Source organism: Cotesia typhae, unplaced genomic scaffold, assembly GCF_013202065.1.
Source record: "Cotesia typhae breed Kobodo isofemale line unplaced genomic scaffold, CoteBio_Ctyphae contig_17, whole genome shotgun sequence".
NCBI lineage: Eukaryota > Metazoa > Arthropoda > Insecta > Hymenoptera > Braconidae > Cotesia > Cotesia typhae.
In genome coordinates, this window is record NW_027423724.1 from 530,299 (window position 1) to 542,923 (window position 12,625).

The 12,625-nt window shown below is 31.7% G+C and overlaps 1 protein-coding gene and 1 long non-coding RNA gene across 2 annotated transcripts in view; both read left to right on the forward strand.

Annotated features, from left to right (window-relative positions):
• Positions 1-8,216, forward strand: part of LOC141537856 (uncharacterized) — a 30,176-nt gene extending 21,960 nt beyond the window's left edge. The window contains exon 2 of the long non-coding RNA XR_012480979.1: positions 8,110-8,216. This is a non-coding gene — a long non-coding RNA (uncharacterized LOC141537856). The remainder of the gene's footprint in view (positions 1-8,109) is intronic.
• Positions 1-12,625, forward strand: part of Ninac (STKc_myosinIII_N_like and MYSc_Myo21 domain-containing protein ninaC) — a 1,002,000-nt gene that overhangs the window by 150,303 nt on the left and 839,072 nt on the right. The gene's annotated exons all lie outside the window — the stretch shown is intronic.

The window sequence follows — 12,625 nt, forward strand, 5'->3', positions numbered from 1 at the left end:
TTAAGTATTGTGGTTTCAACGCTGCTCATACTTTGAAAATCTTTATTAATTACAGTTCCGTCATTTAAGTTAGGCATCTTCATAGTGTCACGTATAAATTGTTTGGTTTCAGGAGAAATAACATCGCTATAAACTGTGGATTCTATGAATTTGGTCATTAAAAATCTGGTCACTATTTGGTCAGCTCTCCCATGAGGGTTCGTTACTTTGTCCATAACTTTCTTGTTCCAAGATTCATAAATCGATGCGTTATGTACCCACATTGGACCTAAATTTTTAATTGTTCTCGCCAAGTGAGTTAATAAATGAATATTAAAACTCATTTGATCTAACCCAAATAATTATTCAAACTGTGTGACATATTGTTCTATAAGATTTTCAGCATGCTCAAGATCAGTTCTTGATATAGAATCTTTATTGAAAATGTGCACAGCTTGAGACAGGAGAGTAAAATGCTTGATATATTTAATGTCTAGTATACCATCCAAACACGGTGCAGCGTAATCCAACCAGTTTCTTAATTCTGAGCCTTTCCAATTATTAAATGTTTCTAATTTTCGTGGTAAACGACTTCGACGTGATGGAGGTCTTATAGATAATAAGCGATTATTAATTCTTTCTTGACTAGTTGGATCACCAATGTAATATGGAGTATCTGTAGCTGTAAAAATAAATTTGAGTGTTGTCGTCCAGCTCCCAAAAAAACTGCATGTAAACTGTCAACAGCAAGTCCATTACTTAAGTCAAATTCTGGAAAAGCAGCTAAAGCAGAAATTCCCTTTATACCATTAGTTACTGTTTTGGATTCGTAAGCAATGAGCATATCACTTCTTATTTCTTCATCAGTATGCAAATTTCCATAACTATGACTCCTTGGATATACGATTTTATGTCCATGATATTCTCCTGCTGCGTAACAAAACGAACATCCGTTGTAGCCATTAAACTGTTTCATTCTCATAATAAGAGATCTTGCTGGAGAATCAACAGTACAAGTTGTAACAGCAAATTTTGATAAAATTTTTTGTCCTTCCGAAGTTTTCCAAGCAATTCCAGTTTCGTACAATTCTTGTAATTCCTTCACTATTGGATCTAACATGAGGTTTAAAGATGGATGACATGTATCTACAAAAACTCCTGCCAAAAGCATGTGCTTCTTACGTAGATGTGGTGATAATTCATTAATCTGAAAGTAAATAGGCCATGCGCTAGCTTTTGACGATTTTGCTACTTGACAACCATCTGTATTGATTGTGAACGAATAATTTGATGGATTGTTCAAGAAATTGCCAAATGAACTCAAATTTTTATATACTTGTCCATCAAAGATGTCTTCCATAGCTGATGAATCTTTTTTTTCTCTCGTAAATCGATAACTCAATGACTTCTCAATACCTGGGATTTTAAATATATCAGATAATTGGCTACTTAAGTTTAGCTGAAGAAAATAATGGACATTTTCTGATTTTTTATTTGGACCACATGATTCGCAACTACAATTTTTATATTGCGTTGTCCCTGTTCCAAGATTTTCTTTACAGATATCGCAATAAAGATGACGGGTAATCAATGATTCATCACGATGTAATGCTTTCCATAGAGCTTTTTTAGTTGTCGGAAGGTTATTATTACTATGAGTCAATTTCATCCAAGTAAGCATGGACAATGTCGCTTCAAAGGAAAGGTTATTGCTCATAGATATTGCTATTATAGCCAACAAGTGATCATTTTCATTAAAAGTAGATTTAGAAACAAATGGAAAGGTGAATATTGATTTATTGACACTAAAAAAAGGTTTGTTTGAACTACTTTCATCATTAGAGTCACTGTCACTATTATCATCGTTATTATCTTCGCTATCACTGTCAAGATTCATTACACTTCCATCATTACTGTTTTCAATCTGTTCAGCATTATTGAATTCTTCAGAACTATCCGAAAAATTGTCTGGATAATTTATATCATCAGCAATAACCTCATGGGTTTCTTCTAGATTCATAGGCTGACTATGTTCTTCTAAATTTTCCTCCACTCCTTCCATCTCAAGGAGTAAAGGTTGATCATTGTTTCTTGTCGATCGATTTCTAAAAAAAAAAATAATTAGTAAATATGAATAGTACATATACTTATTCGATATAAATAATTATTATAAATAACAATCAATTTGTTTACAGAAGCTAAATACCAAAGATGTCTTGCAAGCATAAAAAAACCGAGGAATTTAAGAAACTTAAAAATTTATTCTTGTTTGAATTTATTAAGAGTCTTTACAAGAATAACTTTAAAAATTACATTATCGAGTTATTTGTAATTTCCAAATAACACAATGTCATTTTAAAATGATTTTATCGGTTAATAAATTAACATTCAGAGATTTTTACTTCAATTAATAATCAATATATAGCTTGATAAAATTTAACCCTTTAACATTTTGGAGTCGCGAGAAATCTAGGTGTGAGCCTGGAAGGGACAAAACCAATCATAACGCGTTATACAGCTATGTGAGTAGCGGCTTGACTATATAACGTGTCCGTGCGCCTCCTTCTACTATTTTTCGAACCCCTTCTCTACAAAATAAACTATAGCTCTCTCACTTAAAGGAGAAGACGAACGATTGAAATTGGGAGTAGGAATTCAAGGTCAACCGTTAAAGGGTTCATCGATATTTTATGCTTTTTATAATTCTTAAAAACAATTAGTTATGAAATCTTCCTAGAATTCAGTTCTGAATACTAAATATAAAACAACTGTTCAAAATTATCCATGAGTTGAAATATTAAAGATTCAAATCGATTATCAAAAGCATAATTGATTTCAAAGAAAAGTATTTCATGAAATTGCATGATGTTTTATAATCCAAAAATATTATCAATCGCTTATAGCAACCAGATGAACACGCTTACGGAAAAATTTACGGAAAAATTCTGTAGAAGAATTTCAAGTCGAAAATTGCCATTCGGCCTCACCTGAAACGGAAAGTAAATTGCATTTGATTTAAAATTCTCATTATTTTCGCTATTATAATTTGTTGAAAACTAAATTGTTAAATTCATTACAATAAAGAAGTTCTGCAAAAGTTTTCTTGGTGTAGGGGAGGGTGGGACAAGACGGCCCACCTAAGCCGATTTATATTTTTTGTGGCTTTCTACTATCAAGTGGATTTACTCTCGTCCAACTTTGACTCAATTCACCGGAATTTTTCCAAAGTTCAAATTTTTTTTTTTTTTTTTTTGGGCAAGATGGCCCACCTCCAAAAAAAGATGAAAAAAAAATTTTTTTTTTTTTTTCATGGCAAAGTTATTTCTCACGTCAAAAATGTTTTTATTTCTCTCCAGGACATCTGCATTCACTTTTATGTTAATCGGAAAAACTATTGTTAACATAATACGGATCGTTCCCCAACTTTTACAAAAAAAAAAAAAATTGAGTGAAATGATTTTTCCTACAAACCTATTAGCAAGTACAGTACCGATAATTACATTTGTGAATATTGTGAGGATTAATTTATAATAACTCTAAATGATATATCTCACTCCCACAGGGGATTGCGGGGGTGAATGTCAACAATGAAAATTTAAAATTTCCGAGCTGTAGTTCCTATAAGGTCCAAATTTGGTAAGAATCTTCTGCATGTGATGGAGAAATCTAAAAGCGGATTTTATGAAAATCTACTCCCAATAGGGATAGCGGGGTGGGTGTTAACAAGGAATTTTGTTGCTATTGCAACCACTTTGGCAACGATTACCATCATGGGAACGGTTAGATATTATTAATTAAAATTTGTAAAAATATCGATTGATGGAATTTTCGATGATAAACATTTTGTCAAAAGCGTACTCAAATGAAAGGTCTCGATGAGCGTAACATCAGGATGAGCTTATATCTTAAGAAATGTCAATAATTAGGAAATAACTTTGTATTTTGTCCACTGATGATATTTTTAACGATGTAAGCTCGTCCTGGTGTTACACTTATCGAGATCTTTCATTTGAATACCCACATACATTTTTGATATATTTTTTATATAAACATATAAAACATATACATAAATATATGAAAAACTGATGTGAGTACTCAAGTGAAAGCTATTGATAAGTGTAACATCAGGATGAGCTTAGATCTTCAAAACCGTCATTAATTAACCAATGACCGTGTATGTTGTGAACATTTAAGAAAAATTTAAGAAAAATTTTTTAAATGTGGTTTTTTTATAATAACTTTTAAACAGCTTAATCGATCGATTCCAAGAGCTAATCAGCTCTTAACATCAAAAAACCACGTCGATCACCGCAAGTCCGGTTAAAATCGGTTGATTCGTTCGTGAGTTATCGTTGTCGAAAGAAAACTGAAAAAAGGGTTTTTTCGGAATTACTCCGAAATTCCAATACGATCAATTTAAACTTAAAGATTTTTTATGAAGTTTTAAAAAACTGCGTCGAATACTGCCAACCGCGTGAAAATCGGTTCGTTCATTCAAAAGTTATTGCAGTTTGAAAATTCAAAAAATTGTTTTATTATACTGCTATTAGAGTTTTAAGCTCGAAGAGCTCAAAAACACAATGTTTAATTTCGAGCGCTTCAGTACAAAATGAGCGGGAATTTGCAGGGATGGCCTTTAGGGTTAACCGTCGTCCTAATTTTTTCTGTCTCTATTCACATTTGTTTGTTAAGCAATTTTTAGTCGCATTATTATTGGAGTGCCGATGAAATTAAATTTTACAGACCAGGTGCATTTCACCATGCACGCTAAATGTCAAAAGCGATTTATTCGCTGAAAATATATATTTTTCGGGACATTTTAATCTGTGGCACCTCTTGCAGCATCAGCCCCACACCAAGATTTAAATTATATGAAGACTGTGTATCAATACAGCACGACTGATAAGAAAATTTCTAAGGTAGTATTGCACAAATTCAAAAACCATCTATTGTATTTAACTGGTGAAAAAGCTGCTTTGGCTTTTTTCGATCCAAATATATCACTTCACGTAAAACGAAAAACAATTAAGCCAGTTGGGTCCTGAAAGGCATATGTCAAGAAAATTATGAAATTTTTTTTATCGAAAGAAAAAGATAATATTAATTCACCGACAAAATTTCAGATTGATTTACCACATCGTTTTTGAGTAATTAATTTTTGAAATTGCATCATTTACAAGCAGAGATATGGAGAGATGGCGGTAAGTTAGTATGAAATCTTCCGTACCACTCGAGTGATGCAAATAATTTCATACTAACTTCACCATCTTTCTATACTTCTACATGTAAATGATGCAATTTCGAAAATTAATTATTCAAAAATCGTGTGATGAATTAATCTGAAATTTTGGTGGTGAATTATCAATACATTTATCTTTCAATAAAAAAAATTTTATAATTTTTTTTAAATATGGCTTGCAGGATCCAACTACCTCAAAGCATTAAAATGTGATCAAAATTTTGATTTTGATTCCCCCTAAGCGCTATATAGTTAATTCAGATGATGAAATTATCAATTTACAAAAAAAACATAAATAAAAAATTGCTAGAGATTAACTTTAAGACATGGGCCACCGATAATGATTGTTTGGAATGATATTGTTTGAACATTGTTAATAATCTACTATTGATAACGATGTAGCCGAAAGATTAAGCGCTTCGATTAACTCGAGAACATATCAACATTTTAACTCATAAAAAAGATCAAAAACAATATTTAGTGAGAATTATTCATGAAATCAAAAATACTTATTCGATTACAAATTGCTTAACAAATCAATTTAAATAGAGACGGGAGACATACAAATAAGCGGCAATATTATTAAGAATGTATTTAATACATCGTATTGTTAACGTTACGGTAACAATTAATCATTTTAATAAAATTTTTGTAACATTTATTGATAAAGTTACTGATTTTAACACATAAAACTTCATAGCAAGACTGAAAAACTATGATAATAACTATGAACACAACTTTAACCACGAATAACTTCTGAAAGAATGATTTCATCGAAAAATTACTTCCCGTTAAGAAAATCGAAGATTTTCAAAAATCAGGAAGTTATTGTTTTCACCCCGTTTTGCAAAAATCGAGTTTTCATCAGATCTCGACGTTTGAAGGTCACAGGAAGCTTCCCTGACTATCCCCGCGAGGTTGTCACTATGTCTGTATGTATTTGTGTGTGTCTGTATGTATTTGTGTGTGTGTGTGTGTGTGTGTGTGTGTGTGTGTGTGTGTGTGTGTGTGTGTGTGTGTGTGTGTGTGTGTGAATCGCTTATAACTTTTGAACGGTTGAACCGAATTCATCGCGGTTGGTGCCATTTGAAAGGGCTTCGCCAAACTTAGATTTTCTGAGAATTTGAACCGATTCGGACCGAAAGATTTTGAGAAATTTTGAAAAATTTCAAAAAAAATAAGAAAAAAATCATTTTTGAAAGTGGTTTTTTTGAAATATCTTTTAAACGGCTCGATCGATCAACTTCAAAAACTAATCCGCTTTTAAGCTTGAAAAACCACGCCAATCTGCGCTAATCCGGTCAAAATCGGTTGATTCGTTCGAGAGATAGCGTGAACGAAAGAAAACCGAAAAAAGTGTTTTTTTCACATAACTTCGTCATTTCTTCTCGGATCGTTTTTAATGATGTAGAATAATTTCAGAGTTTAAAAAACTGCGTCGATCGCCGCCAAAAACGTGGAAATCGGTTGATTAGTTCGAGAGATATCCTCGACGAAACATTTGGAAATAAGGATTTTTTCAACATAACTCCGGCATTTTTTGGAATAACATTCAAACAGCTCTACTGATCGATTCCAAAAACTTATCAGCTCTTAACAAACTAAAACCACGTCGATTGCCACCAAGCTGGTCAAAATCGGTTGATTCATTCGAGAGATATCGTGAACGAAAGAAAACTGGAAAAAGGTTTTTTTCGGGATTACTCCGAAATTTTCGGTTCGATCAATTATAACCTGAAAATAACTTATGAGGATGATAAAACTGCGTCGAATGGCGTCAACCGCGTGAAAATTGGTTGATCCATTCAAAAGTTATTGCGGTTTGAAAAGTCCAAAAATAGTGTTTTATGAAACTTCTATCAGACTTTTGAGCTGGGAGAGCTCAAATGCATAGAAATATTATTTCTTTGAACTCCGCGAGCTCAAAATATTACATAAATTATATTTTGAGCTCAAAAATCTCAAAAATGTCATAAGTACAATTTTAAGCGCCCAGGAATGGAATTAGCGGGAAGTTGCACGGATGGCCTTTAGGGTGTGAACCGTTTTTCTAGGTTTTTTTCACTTTTTTTGCATTTTCTCGAAATCTACCGGTCCGAATTGGTTCCAACTCTCAGGAAATCTAAGTTTGGCGAAGCCCTTTCGAATGACACTAACCGCGATGAAATCTCCTAATAAGTGCAGCGATCTCAATAGTAGTATACTGTCGAATGACACTATAAGGGGTTACATGGGTTTCCTCCGGGAAAAAATAGCTTATTTTTAAGCTATTTCAAAAACAAAATTAAAAAACTAGAAAATCGCGAAATTTTGAGTTTGCATCTTTTGAAAAAAATTTTTTTATTTTTTTTATTTTGGCAGAACTTCGTTATATGATAAAAAAAACTTCTGACCTAAATTTGTCCAAATCGAAAGGGGTCGATTCCAACTATTGGTCGATTTGACATGGAATGACCCAATTAACTTTAGACACACTCAATTTTTTTTCGGTAAAAGTAGGGGAACGATTGGTATTATGTTAACAATAGTTTTTTTGAGTAATATAAAAGTGAATGCAGTTGTGCAGGAGAAAAATAAAAACATTTTTGAAGTGAGAAACAATTATGCCATGAAAAAAAAAAAAATTTTTTTTCATCATTTTTTGGAGGTGGGCCATCTTGCCCCAAAAAAAAATTATTTTTGAACTTTGGAAAAATTCCGGTAAATTGAGTCAAAGTTGGACCAGAGTAAATCCTCTTTATAGTAAAAAGCCACGAAAAATAAAAACCGGCTTAGGTGGGCCGTCTTGCCCCACCTTCTCCTATATGCGACGAAAAAGGTCATAGGAAGCTTCCTTGACTACCCCCGCGGGGTTGTCACTATGTCTGTATGGATGTGTGCGTGCGTGTGAGTGTGTGTGTGTGTGTGTGTGTGTGTGTGTGTGTGTGTGTGTGTGTGTGTGTGTGTGTGTGTGTGTGTGTGTGTGTGTGTGTGTGTGTGTGTGTGTGTGTGTGTGTGTGTGTGTGTGTGTGTGTGTGTGTGTGTGTGTGTGTGTGTGTGTGTGTGTGTGTGTGTGTGTGTGTGTGTGTGTGTGTGTGTGTGTGTGTGTAAGTATGTGAATCGCTTATTACTTTTGAACGGCTAAACCGATCGGAACCTACCAAACGGCGTTCTAAAGAGTTCCCTCAACCTTAGATTTCCTGTGAATTTGAACCGATTCGGACCGATAGATTTTGAAAAATTTTGAAAAATCTCAAAAAAACTAAGAAAAAAATTTTTTTTTAAGTAGTTTTTTTGGAATAAGTTTTAAACGGCTTCATCGATCAACTCCAAAAACTAATTCGCTCTTAAGCTTGAAAAACCACGTCTATCGCCGCTAATCCGGTCAAAATCGGTTGATTCGTTCGAGAGATATCGTGATCGAAATAAAACCGAAAAAAGTGTTTTTTTCACATAACTTCGACATTTCTTATCGAATCGTTTTTAAAAAAATGGAATAATTTTTAGAGCTCAAAAAACTGCGTCAATCGACGCCTAGAACGTAAAAATTGGCTGATTGGTTCGAGAGATATCCTCGACAAAATATTTGTCGAGGATATCTCGAACCTAGTGTTTGGAACCAAGTATTTTTTTAACATAACTACATTTTTTGGAATAAATTTTCAAAGGCTAAACCGATCAATTTCAAAAACCAATCAGCTATTAGCATCAAAAAATAACTTCGATTGCCGTCAAGCCGGTCAAAATCGGTCAATTCGTTTGAGAGATAGAAAGAAAGAAAACCAAATAAAATATTTTTTCGGAATTACTCCGAATTTTGTAGTTTTATCAATTCAAACTTGGAAATTCTTCATGAAGCTGAAAAAACTGCATCAAATGACGCCAGTTCAAAAGTTATTGCGGTTTGAAAATTCAGAAAATAATGTTTTATTAAACTCTCATCAGACTTTTCAGCTCGGAAAGCTCAAAACTACGCGAAAATTATATTTTTGAGCTGGAAGAGCTCAAAACATAATAAATGCTATTTTGAGCGTTTTATTACGAAAGTAGCGGGAAGTTGCAGGGATGGCCTTCAGGGTCAACCGTTTTCCTAATTTTTTAATTTTTTTCATGACCGTTATTTAGTTTAGATTGTTAAAATTTTTATTCTTATAATTTTTCGCTGTTTAGAAGCTAATAAAACATTAAAAAATCTTTAAATTTATAATAATCGGTATAACTAGAATATAGAAACTTATAATTTTCTTGAGCCCTTTATCTCTTGTAATTTATAACAGTTATTCATAAAAGATTCTCAATTCTTTAAATCTATCAAAAGAAATTTTTGAATTTTATATTTTTCTAATTTCGATTTAAAATTGTAATGATCTTCACCGCGAAAGTTGCGATTCATAATATTTTCAAGCACAGTCGTCGGTGTCTCATACATTTAAAAAAGTTCTAGCAATTTGAATCAATGGAAGAGTAGTTATAAATTTAATATAATATATCTTTAAATTTTTCAGGTTTATAAGTTACTTCAAATCACCACAGTTGGATGGAATTAAGCAATAACGTCTTAACCAACATTTTTAAAAAAATCGAGTTATTATGATGAACCAAGTAATTTTATGATACTAAGTACGTTCATCATAATAACTTGATTTTTTTAAAAATGTTGGTCAAGACGTTATTGCTTAATTCCATCCAGTTATGGAGTAGTGACTTGAAAAATTTGTATCATCTTTCCCATTGTTTTTAATTAGAGTTATAACCTTACAGTGTTCTAAATTTAACATAGATTTTTTTTGACTGTATATCTTTGAATTTTTGAACGCAATACTTAATTATCACGAGAATCGTGCGAAATATTTTTCATCAGTTTGCTTCCGCAACTTAGAGAGGTTTTATTACAATATATTTAAGTTACATCAAGAAATTATTTTTGGCTACTTTACTAGTGTTTTTTGAATATATAAAAGAGTTCAGGATTTCAATGTCTACCAAAAAAATTTTTTTTGGACTCATTTCTTCGAATTTTTTTATTAATTCTATTAATCAAAATATTTATCTCTCGAGCGTGATTAAAAAAAGAGATTTGAAAAGATTGAAAATGGCTCAAAACGATTAAAAAAGATTCAACTTGGCAAATATACAGGTATACATTTTGCATGGGTTGAATCTTTCAAATTTATTTTTAATAAGGATGTTGTTGAATTTCAAATTTAATTTCTTATTAAAATTTATTTTGTTCTTTTCTAAATTATTTATGCTTTAATAAAATAGATAAATACTTATTATCTATATTTAATTAGTTCATTGCTTAGTTACTGTCTTAATATATATATCTATGTTTTTTCTATCTTTTTCTACCCCCCGAAAGACATTTTTCAGAATTTTTAAAAATTTTTCTTCCAAACTCAAAAAAAGTTACGAATTTTCGAAAAAAACCGCTCTTTTTTTTTGAAAATGCTAGAACTTTTTCAAAAATTGACCGTTTGGGAACTTTTTTTTTTCAAAATTTTTGTTTTTAAATGTAGTTTTTGAAAAAAAATATGAAAAAATTTTCAGAATCCCAGATATATGAAATATTTTAGTTTTTTTGAAAAAACCGTGATTTTCTCAAAGTTGGACCATTTTTTTTTTTTTTTTTCTAAAAAAACTTCAACTAATTCCGCAGTGATCGCCGCATATTTCAGGATGTGATCGCTATTGCTTCTAATTTTTTTATTATTTAAAAAAAAGTTTTTTTACAATTTAGTTTATTTTTTTAACTTTTCGGCCAAATTTTTTAGCTTACTCGTGAAACTTCAGAAGTTAAAAATAATGTATCTTTCGAAAATTTGAAGTAGTTATCTTCCAAAATTTTTTTTTTTTTTTAAATTAAGTGATAATTATGTTTTTGTTTCATATTTGTTCAATTTTTTTGTACTAAAAATCACAACTGCACTATTGAAGTGTGCAGAAAAATATCCTCAGCCGATAATTTTTAAACTGTCGTCTATCGGTAAAAAGAGATCATCTCTACTTTATTCTGTTAAAATGAAGGTTATGTTACAAGAATAATCGTATCGTTGATGTGTTCAAAGTGTCACAAAGATATAACATTATTAAATAAATTTACACAGTTTGACGGAGAGTTCTTTTTATCGAATTTTGTTTACAAGTGATTACAATGCCAAAGTTTCGCGATCGATGTTGTAATCCACATAATTTGGAGAACCATCGGAAAACATCATCTTTGCGTAATGTACCACAAAATTTAGCTAATCGACACAATTTGTCAACTGTTGATCGAATATGCAGTTCATGCTATAAAAAATTACTTCATCATTACGCTGAAAGTCTTTCTGATGAAAGTGATGACAATGAACCCGATGAGCGTTCTGAGAATGATGAAAATATTCTTACCGGATCTATAGAAGTTGATAATTCCGGAGGCAATAACCTGACAGGTATTTTTGAAGCTTTTATGTTTCGATGTTCAACTATCATTGTTCTTTGTATTTTCTATTGATTATTTTTTTTTAGATCCAACAACAAGTGTTGGAGAATCACAAATTCAGCAAAGTAGTTCGTCGTTATCTGAACTCAGTTTGGAAATAACTCGTCCGATCGTAAATGAAGCTTTATTATTATTAAACCAATCTCCATTGCTAGCTAGAAGAGTAAATGATGAAACGTATTTAAACAATAAAGTTTCTCGTGTTGCTGATAGTTTGAAAAAGGCATTAGGAATTTCAAATCCTGTAGATTTTCAATGCAGCAACACAGATGCTGCTGAAATAATTAAAAATTAAGAGAAAAGTTCCATGATACCAATACGACCAAATCTTTACGTATACAAATGTTGACTCTTATGCCGTCAAGTTGGAGTATTGAGAAGATTGTTGAAGTAATGGGCACAACTACGTATATGGCGCGATTAGCAATAAATTTTGAAGCTGATAAAGGAATATTATCAATACCTGAAAAGAAAATGGGTGAGATATTGACTTACTAACTAATTTTTGTTTGAACAATTTATACGTATTTATATATAATTTTAATCATCACTCAATTTTTCAGGGCATGGATTATCTGTTGAAGTGTCATCAGCTGTTATAAATTTTTATAATGACGATGAAATGAGCAGTCCTATGCCAGGGAAAATAGATTTTGTTTCATTGCGTAATGATGATGGTACGAAAATTCAAATTGAAAAACGCTTAGTACTCTGTAATTTGAAGGAGTTACATAAGATATTTCAATCAAGATTTCCCGGAATTAAGATCGGATTTTCGTCATTTGCATCTTTACGTCCAAAACACTGTATCTTAGCTGGTGGTTCGGGGACTCATACAGTTTGCGTTTGTTCTATTCATCAGAATGTCAAATTAATGATTTTAGGAGGTAAATTAAGTCGATTAACAGAAGGTTCAAATATGCCATTGAAAACTTACAGCGACT